The sequence below is a fragment of the Castor canadensis genome, chromosome 2 (assembly GCF_047511655.1).
Source record: "Castor canadensis chromosome 2, mCasCan1.hap1v2, whole genome shotgun sequence".
In the NCBI taxonomy this organism is placed as follows: Eukaryota; Metazoa; Chordata; class Mammalia; order Rodentia; family Castoridae; genus Castor; species Castor canadensis.
The window spans coordinates 8,881,302-8,904,575 of NC_133387.1; the positions used below are offsets into that span (position 1 = coordinate 8,881,302).

At 38.3% G+C, this 23,274-nt stretch overlaps 1 protein-coding gene across 1 annotated transcript in view; it reads right to left on the reverse strand.

Annotated features, from left to right (window-relative positions):
- Cntnap2 (contactin associated protein 2) overlaps positions 1 to 23,274 on the reverse strand; it is a 1,948,854-nt gene that overhangs the window by 568,280 nt on the left and 1,357,300 nt on the right. The gene's annotated exons all lie outside the window — the stretch shown is intronic.

Genomic DNA, 23,274 nt, shown 5'->3' on the forward strand with positions numbered 1-23,274 from the left:
ACTATAGTTATTCAGCAAGAATGGTCCAATCATCTAATTAGCAACCTGACATTACAGCTGCAGCCAGTGACTGCTCAGACACCACTCCTTTGTTCTTTGTTGTGCTTGTCATGTACTTTTGAGATTCTTAAAGTTGCCCTGCATCTGACCTCATGCCTACAAATAACTGCCTGCCACCACAACAGATATTTCAAACTAGGAATGTTCGAGCAACAACCTAGGTAGAAAAAAATAAAACAAAACAATGTTCCCTTCTTACCTTCCTTCCTTCTTTCTTTCCTTCCCTCCCTTGTTCTACCTATTTACCCATTCTTTAGTTGTATTTTCTTCATATCCTCAATATAATCAAATGTTATTAATTCGTTAAGAGTTTACTGGGTATCTACATTGCCTATAGGTGCTGAAGATACATAAATAGATAATATAGCTCTGGACATGGATCAGCAAGCTTTGTCTCTAATGACTTCCTTCCCAGGAGACTGAGGTGGGTGTGCAGCCAGGCTGGTGCGCTGCACTACAGCCCAGATCCGTAAGTTCACAAATGAGCTCTTCAGCTTTGCCTTCTAGCACGAGCATAATGTCAACAATTATTTCAAAACTCTTCAGGGATTTATGTAATTTACTGTACATAGCCCAGTTTCTTTGGCCTAATATCAATGATCTTCCATGGTGAATTTCCAGCCATACCTTGTGTTAGTATATGCTACTACTAATTTAAAGTATTCCTTGCCATATTGCTGTTATGTAACCCATGATCTTTGAGGCTTTGCTTATGTTATAACTCTTGAACAGAATGGGGTGTGTGTGTGTGTGTGTGTGTGTGTGTGTGTGTGTGAGAGAGAGAGAGAGAGAGAGAGAGAGAGATTTCATAAAGTGATATACTCTTCTTATCATTTACTCAGTGAATATATGCCTCAGCATTAGTGAGTCTGAGATGGAAATCCCAAATCAACTTTTACCTTAGTTCTCTGTGTCTCTCATAAGTTGAGTGTATTGATACTGAGATTGGACCTAACATGAACACGCATGAATTTTTCACAAAGCATAGCAAATAAAGAGAGCTTTTATTTATGGCACTTGACTGAAGAATCTGGTATCTGTTCTAGTATTAGAAAATGTCCCTGTTGTGAATTCATTAGACCATTGTTAACCTGACCTGTGAGTATGCTCATATATTGTGTAGTTTGTGAATTAATTAAAAGGTTTTCAAGTATAACTATAAATATATATATATATATACATATATAATATATATATGTATATATATATATAATTACTGCCTTCTTCTCTGATCTTATATCCAGTGCCTGATAAGTTATAACTTTATTGTGCTATGATTATATTTCTCCTATGAGGTTATAACCTCCTTGAGACCAGGATCTACAACAATAATCCCCCAACCATCTAGTATGGACTTTCTGCAGGGCTGGGCTTGATGCTCAGTAGTTAGATGCATTAATGTCACATATATAAAATGACGACTGTCAAAGCACCGGACGATGCCCAGAAATAGGCACATTGGACATCTAGAAGCACAGATGTACTTTATCCTTTCACATGGTTTCTTCTTTGAAGAAAACTTCTAAAGCTTTACTCTGTGCAAAACCAAACTTGAATCTCTTTTTTGACAACCCATGCCTCCAAAGACATGGAACTTCATGTGCCTGGAGTTGGGCAGAGACCAGGAAAGAGGAAGGTGACCAGACTTAGGAAGGACCTTGAATGGGAAATCTTTTGATTTCAACCTACTGCTTAAAGATTATATTATGCAAAAGAAAAAAAATCATATCACTCTCAGCATGAATTCAGATAGCTTCCAATGTGTGTTGTAGGAGATAAGAGATTTGTCATTTTCTGTCATTTCAGATAACTTTACAATCAGGGCATTAACATTCTTATGTTAGTATTTTCAAAGCAGCTTGAAGTTTATTGATTTCCTATGATATGGGATGATTAATTCCATTCTTCAGGAATCTAGTGCAAATTAATCTAAGCCATGAAGCATAACGCCACCATCTGGAATCCACAATGCAATCTTCTTTTGTTTGCTGTTTATCTTTGTTGAATAACCTCATAAGAATAGTACTACTATAAAAAGTACAGTTCAAAAATTCTTTGGCTTTGCACCATTTGTCATTATTTTAGTGGGATTTGTTTCTCGGTTCTATGAATTTTTTTGTATAGAGGTCAAGACCACAAGGGCAGGATTTTGTTGCTCTGTACCGTGTCCCCTCACCTTCACAGAGCAGGTTTCCAGCAGCAAGCTGCTGAATTAGCAGGTGAGTGTGAGGATACCCATGAGGGGAGCTGTTTTGATTTCAACCAAGAGAGTTGCCTGGAAATTTGGTTTAAAAGGTTTTTATTATCCTATGGATCATAGGGTTAGGCGATATTACCTACATGGCTTGATTTAAAACAGGAAGAACAGTAAAAACAGGTCAAAATGAATTACTAACTCATTCAAAACTTTGTATTCTGCAACTTTAGCACAAATACTTAATTTTCCTAAGTTGATATGGTTTGTTTCCAATTATTTCTCATATGTGAGGGATACATCTTTTTACACTTTGAATGTCTGAGAGTATGAGAATATTAAGACCAACCATGAAGAAAAGATGCTGAGATTAGTAAATTTATCAGTAACCCCAAATCTGACATTTAAAGGAGAAAATCATCTTTAATTCCTTAGATGATAAAAATGACTAGTCAAAGTCCAATCCCATTGTTGTGTTTGCCCTTGATCTAATGTCCACATATGAGGGAGAACATATGATTTTTGGTCTTTTGGGCCAGGCTAACCTCACTCTGAGCACATGATAAAAGCAAGAGCACACAAGGGAGGGGTGAGGATAGGTAAGACACCTAAAAAATTAGCTAACATTTGTTGCCCTTAATGCAGAGAAACTAAAGCAGATACCTTAAAAGCAACTGAGGCCAATAGGAAAAGGGGACCAGGAACTAGAGAAAAGGTTAGATCAAAAAGAACTAACCTAGAAACAGGAAATTAATGTGAGTCAATGCCCTGTATAGCTATCCTTATCTCAACCAGCAAAACCCCTTGTTCCTTCCTATTATGGCTTATACTCTCTCTACAACAAAATTAGAGATAAGGGCAAAATAGTTTCTGCTGGGTATTGAGGGGGTGGGGGGGAGAGGGAGGGGGCGGAGTGGGTGGTAAGGGAGGGGATGGGGGCAGGGGGAGAAATGACCCAAGCCTTGTATGCACATATGAATAATAAAATAAAAAAAAAGACTAGTCATAATGACTGGGAGAAAACTCCTTGAAAGTTTCTGTAGCTCAATGTAGATCACTTGTATAGCTGAGCAAGACCCTGGGTTGAATCCCTAGCACTCAAAAAAATAAATAAATAAATAAATAAATAAAAAGAAAGGTCTAAATGGCTTCAGCCTGGGATAGGTAGAAGGAGTGAAGTCAGGGCCACCTTGGGCATAAACATGAAGCATATTATTGGAAAAATAACTACAGCAAAAAGTGTTTGGGGCATGGCTGAAATGATAACAGTACCCACTAGAAGCATAAGGCTCTGAGTTCAAACTGTAGTACTGCCAAAAAAAGATAAGTTCCTTTAGATTTTTTTTCTCTTGGTGAAGGCCATGTTTTATCAGAGTAGATATTGACACAACTGTCAGATAGTGATTGTGATGGTTTGTGTCTGTGTCATGTGCGTGTGCTTCAAACACATTTAAAAATTCACCATGTAATATCATTTTCTACAGCAATGGGCCTTGGGAATGAAAGGGTTTGCAGTTGGTAGTAACCCAGAATTTCTCCCCTGGGGATGCCAAGAAGAGGAGAGAGGAGAGAGAAATGACCCAGTAAAGAATCCTTGCAAACATGGTAATTAGCCCTCCTGATTTATTTATTAACAGAGAGATAATGAGTCTTTTCTGTGGAGTCCTTTTTGCAGTATGTACCTTTTCTGTCTGGGTTGTTTATAGCAAACAAATGAGTAACCTACTGGTTTGTGGGAGATGACCCATTAGAAAGTGTTAGGTCAGCTATATGATTACCAAAGTATCAAAGGGAATTATTTCATACCAAATAGCTCCCTTACAGAAGTGATGACTGCATTCATTACTTAGGGCCCTCCACCACATTCTCTTGTGGCACACAAGGATTGGGAGCTGTACTAATAATTTCAGATGTTTCTGGACATTGCTTTATCTTCACCTGCAGCCCTCCAATCACAGTAAAGTCTGGTACTTGTAAGAGCTCTGGTTCTTGTGACTGTGAGTTGACAGTCTGGTTTTTGTGTTATCTCAGGTTTAGAAATGATTTTAAATGAGTGACAGGCATTTTTCCAGACAACAAATAGAATTTGATAAAAAGTAAATTTATTATTTCCTCCACATTTAGGTAGCCATTGCAAAGAGCATTGGGCCATCAGGAATTCCTTTGTTTTATTTATCAGAACGTCTAAATTTTCATATTAAAAATATACTCAGAGGAACTGTCTTAAGGGAATCAGAATCCTTTGAGAAGTCTAGACAAACAGGCTACAGGAACCAAATGGATTTCTCTATTTTCATTTAGTATAATTTCTTTCTCAAAAACAATTTCATGTCTATTAGTAACAACCAAGAACTAATCAAAGAACAAAGGCATGATCTACTAACAGAACGGTTTATGTGTTGGAGGAGAGATTGAGCTGTCCTTAGAAATTGTAAGTGACAGTACTTGTAAAAGGAAAATAATAATAACTTTTCCTTTTTCTTCAAGGCTTCATGAATATTTTATTGTATAGAAAACGGTGAATAAGGCAGTAAGAATATCTTACTGTCTTGGTAAGTTGAATTATTTGGAAGCCAAGAGTTCTTTCTGGGAAAGAATCTTAAGGGAAAACACAGCACTGTCATTTGGAATCACCTAAACCAAATGCTGCTGGGTTTTGGAAGTAAAGTAATTAGTTAACTTGTGAAAATCAAGTTCAGGCCTTCAGCTTCAACATCTAAGCTGAACTAGCTCCAGCCAGGATAGGTGTTTGAAACTAAGCTGGAGCCCAGAGGAGAGAAAGGATTCTTCTCCTTCTTGGCTTATAGGCACCTGTGGACTTTTTAGAACTAAAGAAAACAGAGTAGTATTATCAGTAATCTTTGAAGAGATAAATTTTCAGTGCAATAAGTAAAACAGTTATCAGATGTTCCAGTTTTCCAAGAAATAGACTTTGAGCAGATGTTAGGAGAATTAAACTTCCTCATCACATTTTACCTTTATACCAGTTTTGTAATCAGATTTCTGAACCTTTTAAAATTAGGTGTTTCCTGAAGTCTTATGCAGAATAATTTAGCTCTTGGTCTATGTTTGATTCACTTTTCAATTTTGCTTTGCCAGATTCTAAGAGACTAAGAAAGACATACACCTGAATTTTCTATTTTTTTAAATGACAGTACTTTTCTTTCCTAATTATTTTAAGCTAATCTTTCTTTCCAGAGTTATAGGTTTGTTTCTCAATGGAACTTTCTTACCAAGTGCATAAAAAGTTTGTTATAAGCAGTCTTACAATATGCACTACAAGAATAGGTAGCTAAAAGAGCGACCACATTACATCTATAAAACCTGCAGCCTTCTGCTTCTTACAAACAGAATTGCATTTGTCACATGTTAACACATTGGCTTTTGACTTTTTATGATATTTATGAGTCTAAACCCAGCCCTTGGTCCATCAGGTATAATTTTTGAAATCCAGGTTCAATTTTTTTTGTCTAAAGCTCTGAGGAAACAATTGTAAAATATATCTGAAAACACTAGAGACAATTAAGAGAAAAATAAGAGCAGAAAATTTAAATTTTATTGCATTGAAGAAAAGAAAAAAAATAATGATGCATTAATAGATTGTGCTAGTGTACCTGTTGGCTTTCTGTTCTATTTATATGGAAGGATGATAAATTAGGGTACAAATCAAACCTGTAAAGCTTTAAATGCATCCTCTTAGGCAAGATCATGAAACGCCACACAGGACTGGAATGACTGGGAGGAGCTTCAGAGAAAGGTGCCTCTGTCAATCTTTGGGATTCTAATAGACATCAGAATGCAAATTTCCTTCTTTCTGCAAATTTGTTTCACTGAATAATTTAAGGCAATAGCTTATTCAGAAATAAGCATTTTTAAAATAAGGTTGGAGGAGAAGAAAATAAAATAAAATAGATAAATAGAGCACCCTCTTAGGAAAGGTCACATAATCAAGGAATAAGAAGTGGAAAAGCAAAGAACTATTTGGACAAGGGGTTGGTCCCAATGAATGCAGGTATCTTAATTGCAAGTCAGTTTATAGTGGTTGGGTGCTAGTCATGGATGTCTCCTTGCTTATACCCATCTCAAATATTAAAAAGTGGAGGTGATTTTACTAATGTGTGCTGTGTCCACACACAACCAAGGGGTTCCATAACTTATGTCAATCCCACGACCATCTGACTATTGAGTTGATCATCTTTCTTTGTGTCTATTGATGTGAATATTCTGGATCCTTGATATCTCTGGATAAGTTTGATGGATTCAATAAAGGGACAGTGACAAAGTGATTTGAATCCAAAATCTACCCCATAGTTTCATTTACTTCTTGGGGGAAGCTGATGCCCTCTTTACTTAAAGTGACCTGCCTGACATACAGCAGCTGGAAGTGTAAAGTGGTTTCCATGAAGAGAAGAACCAATGGCGAGTTAACAACCTGGCCCCAAATCACAAGCTGATCTGCGGAGGCTCCTTTAGGATATGTCACCTGTGGTATCATCTCACCAACCCCTTGAAACACTGAGGTATCCGCTTCATGACATTTTCTCTTGCCCTATTTAAAATGTCCCTCAAACATTGGTGTGATCTTGGGGGCATGTTTCAACAGGTTCAGTGTATCTATTTACCTTATAACCTAGCACTTCATGACTAGCCTTGTATCCTAGACAAGAGCGCAAACATGGAGAAGTCTCTAAGGATGTATAAAAGAATACTGTTGGAAATGTAAACATTTAGAAACACTCTAACTATCCAATTGAAGGGTTTCTACATCAATTATGGCACATGTATAAAAAAGGAGAGAAATCTATGTGCTAGTCATGATAAAGTGTTTGGGAAGTGGGGGAAGAAACATGGTAAACAGAAATATGCTGTAGAGAAGGGAAGGTTACACTGGGACATCAATGAGAGACTGCTCTCTGGGGTCTGTTTGTAATTTCTTTTTTGGTTCCTTTCTTGAGTGGCAGAGATCACATGAAATCCATCATAGAAATATGAAGGAAGGCTTATGTCTCTGGCTGGAAGGGTGTATCTTTGGAGCAATTAAGTAAAGGCTGCACGTTTTCTCTCATACGTGAAATATAGACTGAATACAAATACAAACAATATTGTGAAAAACAGGTCACACTAAAGGGTGGTCACATATGAGAGAGGGAGGGTAAAAGAAGGAAGTTAAGTAGGTGAATATGGCTGATGTACTTCCTATACAAGAATGAATATAGAATTTTTAAACCTGTCAACATCACCATAAAATGGGATTAAGATGGAAAAGAGAAAAACAAGGGTGAACCAATTCGGATTATAATACATGTATACATGGAAATGTCACAATAAAACACTCTGAATAGCAATCTTAAACAAATGAAAATGTCATCTTTTTTCTTTTACAAAAACAGAGAACAGAAAGGTAAAACAGGTCTTCTCTGGGGGATTGGTATCAGTGGTGGGGGGATATAAGGAAAGGGTGTGGGAGAGTGATTATGGTAGAAATATGTATGTAAATGGAAAAATGAGACCTGTTGAAACTATTCCAGGAATGGGGGGGGGGCAGGAAGGGGACAGTGATGGAGAGGGTGAATTCAACTATGACCTATTGTAAGAACTGTGTAAATGTCACAGTGTACCCCAGTACAACAACAATAATAAACAAACTTGTGATCCAGAAGAGTTGGCATGAAGGGTTCATTTCTAGAAAATAATTTCCTGCTTATACTTATATTATTAACTTCTTAGAAAGTAGTCTCTTCTAGGAACATTTTTTGATATTGAAAGACTTTTGGATTATTTGAGACAATATTTCTTCTTCAAAGTTGCTTTTGGATTTCTTTGTAAATCTGCTTCCAGTGGTGTTAATTTACTCCTCTTTCTTTCTTTAGTGCTCTAAGAGTGTGATTAACTCCAGCCCTGTGACAAGATGTCAGCCATCCTGATCTTCACTACACAAGAGTATGGGCTGCACAATGGCAATAGCTTGTCTGTGTGATTTAGTCAAGTTTTCTACACAATTGGGATAACTGGTGCTTTACTATTAACTGGAAATTAAATTGTTATTAGCTATACAACTATAGATACTAACCCTGGAAGTCTTGCTATATCATACCCTTATTGAAAATATTCCTTTAGTAATAGAGAAAAAAACCATACCAGAAAATATATTTATTTGCATGACAGACTGCCAAAAGGATCCCATATGTTTAGATAGGTTTACCTTTTATTAAGCTCAATGTTTTAGAACTCACAGCATCCACACCTGTTTCTGAAAATTATATTTCAAAACAAAAAAAGCCAATTCTTGATCAAGGTATGCAATCGTGTTTGGAATTTGAATTTTGCTTTTTGAGTGTCAATGTTGTCCCAAGTAATAACATAGTGTTAGAGGTGGTGTTTACTTAGCTGTCCCCCAAAGAGCTGGGAAGTTAAAAAACAAAAGTGCTATTAAGAGACTCTGAAGTGATAAGCATGTCTCCTTTGAGACCATGGATCATAAAGTGAATCAAGTCCATTAAATCTAGTCCCTTTCAATACTTCCATAGCCTACACTTTAACCAGGACTGGCTATTTAATTGCAGGGTACAGTGCAAAGTAAAACTGTGAGGCCCCTTGTTTAAGAATCATTAAGAATAGCAAGATAGCAACAGCAGTGCCCTCAGCCAATGGTGGGAGCCCCTTAAGTGCAGGAAGCTGCATAACTGGGTGGTTGGCATTCTATTGAACTACGGTTTTAACCATAATACTCTTGTTTGCTATTAAATTAACGCTGGTGAAACTTTTAAAAGCAAAATCCAAGTACAACAGATTTGAAATGTGACAAGTCATCAAGGAATATATCTTTTTAAATCTCTCTCATATCTGGCTCACCAAAGACATCGTGCCTAGGAAGATCATTGCTCCAAGTCACTAAACAAAAGTCTCCCTGACAATTCTCATTATTCAGAGAAATTTAAGCTCTCACCATCCAAACTATCAGGGTTAACGTTTCTGCTTGAGGTCACAATTCCCTAGTACTTCCTTTTTCCCCCCATTTCATTCACTATATTCAGAGGCATCTATTTAGAGTTCACAATTTTCTCTTTTATGTAAAGATCCTTGGGAATACTTATAAGTGGGTAGATAATTGCAACTGAAGTTCATTTATTATCTTCCATCATCAATCTTTCTCTGAGTGTGCCTGAACATTGTTTTCATTTAACTTCTAACTTTTTGTTTTGAAAGCTTCTAATCATACAAAAAATAGAAAATATGATCCACATGGATCCATCCCTCAACCTCACCAAGCATTATTTGGCCGTTGTTGTTTGCCTTATCCCTGTGTGTTCTTCCTGCCTTCCCCTTTTTTGGATGAAATACTTGTAGCAAAATTTCAGATATCAAGACATTTACCAGTAGGTACTTCAGTACGCATTTAAATTTTTTTCTTATGTTATATAGTACATTATTGCTTTTACTAAAATTAGTAAAAATATTCCTTATTATCAAATAATACCTAGTCCATATTCAAATTTCCCCTGTTGTCTAAAAATACAGTTCTATAGTTGATCAGGATCCAAAAATTTTTACATATTGTGTTTGATTGTTTTATGTCATTTGTTCCTTGCAAAAAGTCATAACACCCATCTTTACCTTGTAAATTTTTAAATAATTCTATTGATCTCTTGATTAAGTCATAAAAAGTATCCTGTAAAGTTCTCTACCTTAGTCCCCTTCTTACCATATATGTGTATATGTATATGGAAATGTCATATGAAACTCTGTCTTTTTTTCAAAGATGGAGAACAGAAAGGTAAAACAGGTCTTGTCTGGGGGTTGGTACTAGTGGGAAGGAGGAGGATACAAAGAAAGAGTGTAGGAGGATGAATATGGTAGAAATACTATGTACTCATGTATGAAAATGGAAAAATGAGAACTGTTGAAATTCCAGGAATGGAGGATGGGGGAATAAAGGAGAATGATGGAAGGGATGAATTTAATCATGACATATTGTAACAACTTTTGTAAATGCCACAATGAAAAATAGTTTGATAATAAAAAAGAAAAAAAGAAAGAAAAAGTTCTCTACATTCTGCATTGAACTGATTGTCTTGTGGCTGTATCCTCTATCCCTAACATCTTCTAGTCACTTGAATTTAGATACAAAGACTTGGTTACAGTTGCACTTTTTTTCCCTAGATTGCTGCTCAAGTGGAACTTGTGCATTATATCAGGAGCAATATGAAGTCAGAGTGACTTTAGGGGTGCTAGAATAAGCCAGCAGGCCCAGTGGGTTAGCCTGGTAACTTTTCTCTGTGTTCATCTTCACACTTTCACCAATTCTCTACCACTTATTAATGACCTCAAATTCTTTTTTGTTGTTCCTATCATTCCTTCTGTCTTAGACAGTTTCATTCGTCTCCTAAGGTCTTTTGGTTAATCAGAAGCATAAGTCCTACAAGCAGGGCAGAACACATGCCTATCTTTGATATTAGCTATCAGTTTTAAGATTAATTGCTATCTCAGCAACTTCCAATACTGCCCAGTACATTTTGTCTTACTTCTCCATTTTTTTCCCTTCCTTTTTTTTAAATCTCTCATAGTTTTCATTATAGAATCATAATTTGTTTGAATCAATTGCAGCCATTTTTTTGGTGTTCAATTTGTCTTATCCTTTGTCTATGGAACTATAGCAGGGAGGAGGATCAGAAGAAAACAGACAGGTATGAGTTCTGATAAAGTAGCAGGGAGGTAGGGATGGCATAACAGAGAGTTAAAACCTGAGGAATCTGAACATGGAGAGGGTCACATAGCACTGGGGAGGGGGAAAATCACATAACACTAGGTTAAAGTAGCCTATAGAATTGAATATAACCATATATGGATTAGACCTTGCATTTTGCTTCTGTAACCTGCTTTCAAGGGTATGTAAGGTGAGACCTCTTTGTTCTTGGGGCTCAGTCTTTGGACACAAGTCTGCTGGGTCTGTGCCTGCACAATAAAACGTTGCTTCCTGCTAAACTGCCTCAGTGTCCCATATCTCAACTTGAGATTCCTGCCACATTTTTTGGGGACTTGTTGCAGGGATTGTGGAGACAGTGATTTATTACCTCCCTTGTTGCCAGGGTGCATCCCCCAGACTACCAAGAGAAGATCCCACCAGGCACCAGTGAACAGCTTGATCCAGAGGGGGATTCATCCTCCTGGCAAGTTGGGGTGAAGGCCTTGGATGCATAATGGAGCCCAGTGAGGCACAGGAACCAACGAGGGGAGGGAAGCACCACTTGTCAGACTGGTAAGAACACAGGTTTGAATTCAGGCCTGCCTCAGGAGGCAAAAAGGGAGACTGATCACCTCCCAGGGACCCCCCCCAATAATCCTATCTGGTGTGAAACTGGGTCTCTCAGGTTTAGGAAGTAGGGCAACAGTGTGTGAGACACCTCCAGGAATTAGGAATTAGGAAGCTTTTCCCAGGAAATAACCTCAACCAAGGTTAAGGGATGGATAACAAAAAGTTCAGTTCCAAAGAGGGAGACTCCCAAGAGAACAGATGCATCATGCACCACTCCACACATAGCCCTCTAGATATAATTTAAAAGTTTTTTTGTTTTTTGAGAGTGGACTCTAATTTTGTGTGTGTCAATTTGTTTACAACATTGGGCAAAATTTAATTTGCTTCTGGAATTCCAGCTCATCTTATGTGCACTTAAGTTGACATTTTTTCTGGCATATTTAATTTATAAAACTTTTGTGTATTTGTGTGTGTGCATGCATGCACATGTGTGTGTGTGCATGCAAGCATCTTCAAAATGGTTCTTAAACTGCTGTTATAAGGTTTATGTGATACTCAAGGTGCTTGTTTTAAAGATCTTTGTTATAAACTGTTTAGGCTTTTTACACATGAATATGTAAACATCTTGAGGATGGTTCTTATTATAGAGTCAATGTAAAAAAATTATTATTCTATTCTACTGCTACTTTTAAGAAAACAGGTTTTAAACCTTATTTTAATCAGGTCCCACTAGGATGCATGCATTCAGGTATTAACATTTTGGCTCAGACCAGAGGAGAGAAAAAAAAAGGGGCCACAGTCTCCAGCAGGAATCTTAAAATTTGGGTGGTTAAAAATTAACCTTAGCCTGTTTCATTCTGTCATAAATAAAATCTGGGATTTAATTCTCTCTTATAATACACTGGTCTGTTAGCAAATGGGCTTTCTATAAATGTCTTTATACAGAAAATAATTTTAAGGTTGCTTTCTTTCTGTTTTTTTCATATAAATTATAAGGTTCTAAGTTAAAAGGGTTTATGAGTTACTTTCAACAAGTAACATATATTGTTACTTGTTGAAAGTAATACTTTCAACAAGTATTAAGGGTATGGTTTTTAAAACATAAAAGTTGAAATAAATATTTTTAAAATAAAAAGGATAAAGACAAGCTCCCCCAGAAGGAACAATATAAGTTGTCACAAAGGTACACAGTGAGTTGTCATCAAAAGATGGAGCTTATAAGTGCTTATGTAAATGATTAAGTTGACTGAAATCCAGTTACATTAAAGGTTTTGTTAGGTCAAAATTTAATGTACTGATATTAAACTAAAAATTCTCTAAACTCATAACAACAAGGCTAAGTTAAAAATACTGTACTGTTCTTGATAACATTTACAAAAAAAAACTGTCTTAAAAATGGTTTTTGTTTTGTCAAGATAACTGTCAGGAATTTTTGGTGCTACAGGTTAATCCACAAATTTGTTGAGACAACAAGAGTTTATTAAAACACAGGGAGGCAAGAGGCAGCTGAGCACAGGGAGTGCTGCTACACTGATATGAGGGTTAAGACAGATTTACTTATGTAAAGCAAAGTAAAAAAAAAAGCCAAGGTGCACCCTCCATATAAGATTAAAAAAAATTAAAAAAAGAGCACTACACTGGAAGTCAAGACTTCCAGATTTTATTGAAGTCAACAGAGTGGAGATGTTAGTCCTACTTCTTCCACATGTCAACGAGGTTATCTTTTTAGACATCTGCTTTTGTTAGATTTTGTTTGTTTTTTTTCCTTGTCTAAAAGCCCACTGCCTAAGGGCCACTCCTTTTAAGCTTTTTTGTTGCTTAAATTTGGCCAAAAGGGTCTCGTTGGCACTGACTCCCACCTGATCTGCTCGTGGTTTCCCCCTCACTGTGGGACCAAAATCAAACAAACAAACAGAATCCAGGAAAGAGAAGATCCTCATGATGAGGAAAGAAAATGACCAATCAAGAAAGATCTTCAATTATGTCCGTATCACCCTCAGCGTGCCCAATCTCATCTGGTCTCGAAACTAGAGTTGGGCCTGGTTAGTACTTGGATGGGAGACAGATCTTCAGAAGGGACTGCTCAGAGACAAACAGTTTGAAAACAAGGGGGAATGCCATCAAAGTTCAAATGGAGTCACTATAACCAAGGCTGAGAGGATTTAAGAAATGGTTTTTATACATGTGTGGCTATCTGGCATTAAAGCCCTGCCAGATACAAAGTCATATTTTTTTAGATAGGATCTTCTACTTAAATAGAGACAAAATGACTATGTTTACTGGCTCTAAACACGTCCTTTGATACTTACAGATGGTGGTTTTAACTTTTTTTAAACAACATGTTTTCTTGGACATATATACTGATAATATATTGTTGCCATGGTAATTCTACTCAGTTAAAAAAAAAACCCAAAAAACCAAAATTCATTTGGTAAAAGAATAAAATGAAATGTCCAGCCATTAAAACCCCATTGGAGGGGCCCTTTTGTTATCTTGTCTATTCCCACCACAGTTGAAGTAGCAGTGATTGCTCCTTGGATACACCACAGTGGAGTCAAGCCAGCTTCTCTTAAGTGGGAGTGCATCCCTGGTCCAGCTTCACTGTGTAGGATCACCCCCAAAACCTGAGCACCCTCCCTCAGCAGAACTCTTCTTTCCAGGAAACAATAGGGACCAAGAGCAGTGGGACAACTGCCCTGCTCTAGTCACTCCCTGAAGCTGACTGGTCTATGCATGGCAGAAGCTTGAGGAGTCAACTCTCCAATGGGATAAGCAGACTGTTTTCCATTCCAGTTATCTTACTGTAATGTACTGTCACTCCTTATCTGTATCTGTTGCTGTAATTCTCATTCTAGTCTTCACCATAGGTTTGGCGGAAACCACCTCCACGGACTGGACTCACAGCGACTGGACTGGACTTATTAGCTCTCTTCTATCTCTTTTGGGTAGGATGCATAGCTACTGTTTATTGTTACTGATCTGGTTTCTCTTTGCTGCCCCAGAGCCCTCATCCAAGTAGTATGATTACTACTTGGCCAGGGAGTGTTATCACTTTGCTTTTCCATACTTACTATTCTTGTGCAAGCTCTGTCATTGGATCATGCACCCACAACCATACCACCTATCTAGTGTGTTCTCATGTTAATCGGCATATCTACTTCAACCCCACCTACTGCCCTCGGGAGCAATGGCTAGAGATCAGGGCACCCAGGAGTATAGCCCTGATAAACCAGTGTCAATGTTTGCTATTTGAGCCAATCCACCAGCAACCAATGTCAATGTTCTTTGATGCATGTACGGCCAAAGGCCAAGGTGAGTGTGGAGGTATAGGCTGTGGCTCTGGGGGCCTAACTTGAGAAAGAGCCTATATGTCAAACTATAAGTATATGTGCTGGGGAGACAATGCTTGTTCATTGATGATGTGGGTTCTTATTATTGTCTTTATTGGGTTGTGTTTCATGGGCCACATGGCAAAGGGGAAAATACATAGCCCTCCTTCACAAGGGAACAGCTGCCCCTGACTGCACCCCTAGTATCTGTAGCCCTGTAAATTTCACTGTACTTAAGCCATCCAATTGGACAAGGGGATATGTAATTAGTATAAGGATAGATAAAAAAGACCTTGACCGTGGGACCCATGAGAGTTCCTCAGACCAAGTTTTCCACAACTTTTATGAGGAAATGAGGAGTGAATTTTCTTTCTGTACCAAGGCCAAAAACTTGTTCCTCTCTCTGGCTGAGTCTATAGCCCAGACACTGAATGTCACTTCGTGCTATGTGGAGGGACCAACATGGGAGACCCTGGCCTTGGGAAGCCAGGGAGCTGGACCCACAGGAGCCTTTTAATGAGACTGCTTTCCCAAAACACAGGAAAGGAGTCTGGCTCCTAAAAACTTCCACCATTGGAAATTACTGTATCTCCCGCTGAAAAGGCCAGTCTCCACCCCAGTGGGGGACTTAACTTATTTAGGACAGAAATTTTACAATGACACTGCCCAAGAGACCCAGTGGTGGAGAGCTCCAAACCACACACAGAACCCCAGACCCACCCACCAGCCAACTTCTCTAATTTCAGGAAAGCTTGGGACAATCTTACTGCAAACATAGATTGGGGCAACCAGAGGGCTGTATTGGATCTGTGGGAAGCAAGCCTATATGGTACTACCCAGCAGCTGGTTTGGATCTTGCATACTAGGCTCAATCAGACCATCCTTTTTCTTGCTTCCCCTCCGAAAAGATAAAAAAACTGGGAGTCCCCATATATGAAGAATGATTAAGTGGACAAAAATGGAGTGCCTTACAAATTGACAATTGAAAAGATGACAAATGGCCTCCTGAGTGAAACATCCAGTACTATGGTCCTGCTACTTGGGCAGAAGATGGGTCCTGGGGCTATCACACCCCTATATATATGCTCAACTGCATCATCAGGCTGCAGGCTGTTGTTAAAATTATGACTAATGAAACTTCCAGAGCTCTCAATTTGCTGGCAAAACAAAGCACGAAGATGTGCAATGCCATCATCAGAACTGCTTGAATTTAGACTCTCTGCCTCTGAGGGAGGAGTTTGTGGAAAATTTAACCTAAACAACTGCTGCTTAAAGATTGATGATGAAAAAAAGTCATAAAAAAATCACAGACAGAATGAGGAATCTCATCCAGATTTGGAGAGGATGGGATCCCAATAACCTGTTTGGAGGATGGTTCTCTGCCTTGGGCAGATTCAGAACCTGGTAGGGGCGATGGGCCTAATCCTAGAAGCCAGTACTTCCCTGCCTGGTTCCCCTGGTGTTGTAGTCTATCAGAACCATTATCCAGGCCATTATAGAAATAAAAATGGCCACACATGTAATGATGCTGTGGAAATACAAACCTCTAGATTAAGATGATGCTCTTTGACCTTTGGTGGGGCCGAGTATCAGAAGGGGTACTGATGTAGCAGGGAGGAGGATTAGAAGAAAACAGACAGGCTGAGTTCTGATAAAGTAGCAGGGAGGTAGGGATGGCATAACAGAGAGCTAAAACCTGAGGAATCTGAACATGGAGAGGGTCACTAGCACTGGGGAAGGGAAAGTCACATAGCACTAAGGTAAGTAGCCTATAGAATTGAATGTAACCATATATGGATTAGACCTTGCTTTTTGCTTCTGTAACCTGCTGACAAGGTTATATAAGGTAAGACCCTTTGTTCTTGGGGCTCAGACTTTGGACACGAGTCTGCTGTGTGCTAGCACAATAAAATGTTGCTTGCTGCTACACTGCCTCAGTGTCCCGTATCTCAGCTTGAGAGTCCCGCAACAGAACCTCTCTAAGCTGGTTTCTAGGTCTTTTGAGGTGAAATCACTAGACTTGTTTTGTCCTTTGAGTGCAGTGCTGGGCTGTAGTGGTGTCTCTTGCTGCTGGGTTGCTATCGCTTCTTTTGGAAAATGAACATAAATGGAAACAATACACCTGCTTAAGAAAGTGAAAGAAGAAACGGGTTCACACAGCAGATTTTCCACAAAGTTCTAATTACAGAGTAGGCCATTTTTTCTTGACTCCAACTTCATCTCAAATTTGCTTTCTTTTTTTTTTTTTGTGGTTACTGGGGCTTTAACTGAGGGCCTCACACTTGTTGGTGGGCACTATATCACTTGAGCCACTCCATCAGCCCTTTTTTGTGTTGGGTTTTTTCAAGATAGGGTCTCGTGAACTATTTGCCTGGGCTGGGTTTGAACCTTGGTCCTCCTAATTTCTGCTTCCTCAGTAGCTAGGATTACAGGCATAAATTACCAGTTCCTGGCTTCTTTTCTATTTTTTTCACCTAACTTGCAGCTTGCTAAGTCCACAAACTCTGTTCAGACAATTTCATGCTCTTCATCTCCCTTGCAAAGTTCTGAATGAATGTCTAGGTGAAGGTTCCTGAATTAGTTCTAATTCTTTACAATTTATTTTCCTTTTGAAAAAAATTAAGCTTTTCCACTAAATTTCTTTTATTTCAGTGTCAAAAGTACATAGACATGGCACTTAACTCATCAACATTTCCAGTTCTAATTACTCTCATAGTGCATTTACATAATTCATTTTAATTGCATCTACCATAATCGAGTTGCCCTGCCTCAGACTGCATGTAATTTTTAGTATGGGGACTGTCTCCACAATTACTCAGGGCATTACCAGTTGCTGCTTCAGAACGCAGATACCGTCTGGCGCCTCAGAAAGAGAGTATTTCAAAACTAATTCCTCTGCATGGGAATTAGATGCTGTTCCAAGTGACAGGTAGAGTCTCAGAATTAGTTTCAGTCTATTAGAAAAGCTGCCCAAGAAAGACTCCAAGAAGTCTGCCTTGTCCACCTTGATTACACCAGTCTCTTTCTCTGATGGGCAATCAGCTTTTAAATTTAGTTTAAAATAGAAATAAATTAAAGAAGAGGTTCAAATTACAGAAGAGTGGAATACCTCTATATAGAATGGATTATGCATCTAGAGAATAAGAGCATCCTAACCCTTCAAGATTGGTAGATAGCGGAGTGAAAATATAATCTCCTCTGTTCAGTAAACACGACATTTATCTCAGTAGCTAAAACAGAAATTGGTCCATGCGAATCATGGCCGGATGGCAGGACATGGGTACAGTGAATTCTGCTTTTATAAAAACGGGGGAGGCCTTCCTTTATCTGTTAGCCCACATCATGCCTCCAACTGATTTTCATGACACAAAAACACCAGTAGAGAAAATACTATTCAAAATAATGTGGTATTTCAACTGTTTAAAGTAAAAGGAAAACCCTTGCAGATATTTTGATCCCAGGACACATAGCATTTACAAAGACTGGTTCATTATGCTATGATCACACCTGGAACTGGACACCTATGAAAGCTGACCTCAGTAACCAGTATAATTACAAAGCAGCCTGCCACAACTTCAAACATCTACTTTTCAAAACCCAGGTGGACATTTGGAGCTCATTTTTCCCCCACTCATTTTCTAGAGCTTCCCGATGAATTGTCTGCTCCTGCAATTATGGAAGGGCCCTTTCTGTACACATCACACACAGGAGCTGACCCAATTGACCAGGCTCCCAGCTGACTGAATGACAATTCCATTTTCACAGAAGAAATAGGAAAGGGACCAAATGCTTCTTGTCACAATTAAGCTCAATCATCTGTCATCATAACCTCTGGTCGGAGCGATTCATCTTAGTCTTTTCAGATCCTCTATAATCTGCAGACAACAAATTGCTCAAGGAAAATATCTTGAAGATTATCCTTCAGAAAAAAATGTACTCCCAAACAGGGTTACTTTCAGCAGAACAAATTGCTATGTATCCTGAAAAAAGTCCCTTGTGTGAGTCGATAATGTGTTTCTTCCCTGAGTTAAAAAGGAAATCAGTTTTATCTCTGGATTGAAGATATCTAAAGAATAGCTTTAGGTGTTTACTAGACACACCAAGTGAGGTAAGTAATTTCGTATTTTCTCACATGTTCCAAGACAGTCACCTTGCCCCTCATAAAGCAGTGACAGGTCAGCATGTCAAGAACTGGGCATGGTTTGCTCCTCAGAAATGCCCATGTGCAGATCCTAGATGAACAATTCAGGGGACTTGTGAATGCACTTCACTTCTTTGGCCTCGATTTTACCTTCTTCTGTGAGTAAATGGGAGTGACACCATCATCATTGTCAAGTGTGATAATAAATGAAGTTATACAGTTAATCCCAAGGAGAGTGAGTGGTACAACACAGGCCCTCAAAAGGAGGTGTATTTTCTGAGTATTTTGATGGCAAAATTAGGGAAGAAGGATGAATTAGAGAACTATTTGAGTTTGAGCATATGATTCTCTTGGGATAGATGTACTTTGATATCTTTATTTCAATTATTAAAGAGTCAACACTTAGCAATCACACAGCTTGTGTTTGTACACACTGTATCCATATTTATTCTGGCTCTCCATGTGGTACTAAGAGACTCTGGTTGCCTCTCATGATAGAAACTTAAGAGTTATGGCAACAGAGACCTGGTAATTTACAGTAACCAATGGTAGATATGTAAACACATACTTATCTAAAACTATTACAGTTATATTTGACCTTTCAAGGTCATTGTTTCTGCATGATTTAAAAAAAAATTTCCTTTTATTTATTTTTTTTACTGTTTTTCCTTTTAAGATTTTTAGTGACAAGGCTGACCATTTAACTCCTCTAGACCAGCCCCAAATAAATACTTAATCCATAGCAGGTGTTTTCAGATTTGGTTAAAGCTAATAACTATGAGAACATTTTATTTATTTATTTTTATTATTCATTTATTCACATGTGCATACATTGTTTGGGTCCTTTCTCCCTCCTGCCCCTGCCCCCTCCTGCTGTGCCCCTCCCCATTCCCTTCCAGGCACAACCTGTTCTGCACTTTTCTCCAGTTCCGTTAAAGAGTAGAAATAAGTAATAATAAGAAAGACATAGCGTTTTTGCTAGCTGAGATAAGGACAGCTATACAGAGAGATTCCTAGCATTTCTTCCATGCACAAATGTGTTGCAACCCAGGTTGATTCATCTTTAACTGATCTTTACACTGGTTCCTGATCCCCTTCTCATGTTGACCTCTGTTGCTTTAAGGTTTCTGTATTAATTCCTCTGGAGTGGGGACATCAAATGCTGTCATGTTTTGGGTTTTCTATTTAACCCTGTACCTTCTGTGTATGTTCTCCCCTTGTCATGTGACCCAAGTCCTACAACATTGCTGTACTTGCCCTTGATCTAAAGACCACATATGAGGGAGAACATACGATTTTTGGTTAAAGCTAATAACTAAATAGATGGTATATGCCACTTTTACACCACATTCTTCAAGTGTGGGAACTTTCAGAGAATTATTTTACATGTGGGGTTAAAAGGAATAAAATAAACATAGTACTGTTCAATGCCACACTTCAAAGATAGCAGGACTCCAGTCTGTGTCTTCACAGCCTGGAATCCTCTAATTGTTTTAGTCTAACTTCTTTTTTATTATTATTATTCATATGTACATACAAGGCTTGGGTCATTTCTCCCCCCTGCTCCCACCCCCTCCCTTACTATCCACTCCGCCCCCTCCCTCTGCCCCCCAACCCCTCGATACCCAGCAGAAACTATTTTGCCCTTATTTCTAATTTTGTTGTAGAGAGAGTATAAGCCATAATAGGAAGGACCAAGGGTTTTTGCTGATTGAGATAAAGGATAGCTATACAGGGAGTTGACTCACATTAATTTCCTGTGCGTGTGTGTTACCTTCTAGGTTAATTCTTTTTGATCTCACCTTTTCTCTAGTTCCTGCTCCCCTTTTCCTATTGGTCTCAGTTGCTTTTAAGGTATCTGCTTTAGTTTCTCTGCGTTAAGGGCAACAAATGCTAACTAAATTTTTAGGAGTCTTACCTGTCCTCACCCCTCCCTTGTGTGCTAAAGCTTTTATCATGTACTCAAAGTCCAGTCCCCTTGTTGTGTTTGCCCTTGATCTAATGTCCACTTGATCTAATGTCCACATATGAGGGAGAACATACGATTTTTGGTCTTTTGGGCCAGGCTAACCTCACTCAGAATGATGTTCTCCAATTCCATCCATTTACCAGCAAATGATAACATTTCATTCTTCTTCTTGGCTGCATAAAATTCCATTCTGTATAAATACCACATTTTCTTAATCCATTCATCAGAGGTGAGGCATCATGTCTGTTTCCATAACTTGGCTCTTGTGAAAAGTGCTGCAATAAACATGGGTGTGCAGGTGCCTCTGGAGTAACCTGTGTCACACTCTTTTGGGTATATCCCCAAGAGTGGTATTGCTGGATCAAATGGTAGATCAATGTTTAGCTTTTGAAGTAGCCTCCAGATTTTTTTCCAGAGTGGTTGTACTAGTTTACATTCCCACCAGCAGTGTAAGAGGGTTCCTTTTTCCCCGCATCCTTGCCAACACCTGTTGTTCGTGGTGTTGCTGATGATGGCTATTCTAACAGGGGTGAGGTGGAATCTTAGCGTGGTTTTAATTTGCATTTCCTTTATTGCTAGAGATGGTGAGCATTTTTTCATGTGTTTTTTGGCCATTTGAATTTCTTCTTTTGAGAAGTTCACTTGCCCATTTCTTTATTGGTTCATTAGTTTTGGGAGAATTTAGTTTTTTAAGTTCCCTATATATTCTGGTTATCAGTCCTTTGTCTGATGTGTAGCTGGCAAATATTTTCTCCCACTCTGTGGGTGTTCTCTTCAGTTTAGAGACCATTTCTTTTGATGAACAGAAGCTTTTTAGTTTTATGAGGTCCCATTTATGTATGCTATCTCTTAGCTGCTGTGCTGCTGGGGTTTCGTTGAGAAAGTTATTACCTATACCTACTAACTCCAGAGTATTTCCCACTCTTTCCTGTATCAACTTTAGAGTTTGTGGTCTGATATTAAGATCCTTGATCCATTTTGAGTTAGTATTGGTATAGGGTGATATACATGGATCTAGTTTCAGTTTTTTGCAGACTGCTAACCAGTTTTCCCAGCAGTTTTTGTTGAAGAGGCTGCTATTTCTCCATCATATATTTTTAGCTCCTTTATCAAAGACAAGTTGGTTATAGTTGTGTGGCTTCATATCTGGGTTCTCTATTCTGTTCCAGTGGTCTTCATGTCTGTTTTTGTGCCAGTACCATGCTGTTTTTATTGTTATTGCTTTGTAATATAGTTTGAAGTCAGGTATTGTGATAACTCCTGCATTGTTCTTTTGACTGAGTATTGCCTTGGCTATTCGTGGCTTCCTGTGTTTCCATATACATTTCATGGTAGATTTTTTGATCTCTTTAATGAATGTCATTGGAATTTTGATGGGAATTGCATTAAACATGTAGATTACTTTTGGGAGTATCGACATTTTTACTATGTTGATTCTACCAATCCATGAGCATGGGAGATCTCTCCACTTTCTATAGTCTTCCTCAATCTCTTTCTTCAGAAGTGTATAGTTTTCCTTGTAGAGGTCTTTCACATCTTTTGTTAGGTTTACACCTAGGTATTTGATTTTGTTTGAGGCTATTCTAAATGGAATTGTTTTCATACATTCTTTTTCAGTTTGCTCATTGTTAGTGTATAGAAATGCTAATGATTTTTCTATGTTGATTTTATATCCTGCAACTTTGCTATAGCTATTGATGATGTCTAGAAGCTTCTAAGTAGAGTTTTTTGGGTCTTTAAGGTATAGGATCATGTCGTCTGCAAATAGGGATATCTTGACAGTTTCTTTACCTATTTGTATTCCTTTTATTCCTTCTTCTTGCCTAATTGCTCTGGCTAGGAATTCCAGTACTATGTTGACTAGGAGTGGAGACGGTGGGCATCCTTGTCTGGTTCCTGATTTTAGAGGGAATAGTTTCAGTTTTTCTCTGTTAAGTATAATGCTGGCTGTAGGTTTTCATATATAGCTTTTGTAATGTTGAGTACTTTCCTTCTATTCCTAGTTTTCTTAGAGCTTTTATCATGAAATGATGTTGGATCTTATCAAAGGCTTTTTCTGCATCTATTGAGATGATCAAGTGGTTTTTGTCTTTGCTTCTGTTGATGTGGTTTATTACGTTTAGTGATTTTCATATGTTGAACCATCCCTGCATCCCTGGGATGAAGCCTACTTGGTCGTGGTGAATAATCTTTTTGATGTGTTGTTGAATTCAGTTTGCCATTATTTTGTTGAGGATTTTTGCGTCAATGTTCATTAAGGAGATTGGCCTATAGTTCTCCTTTTTGGAGGTGTCTTTGCCTGGTTTTGGGATAAGTGTAATACTGGCT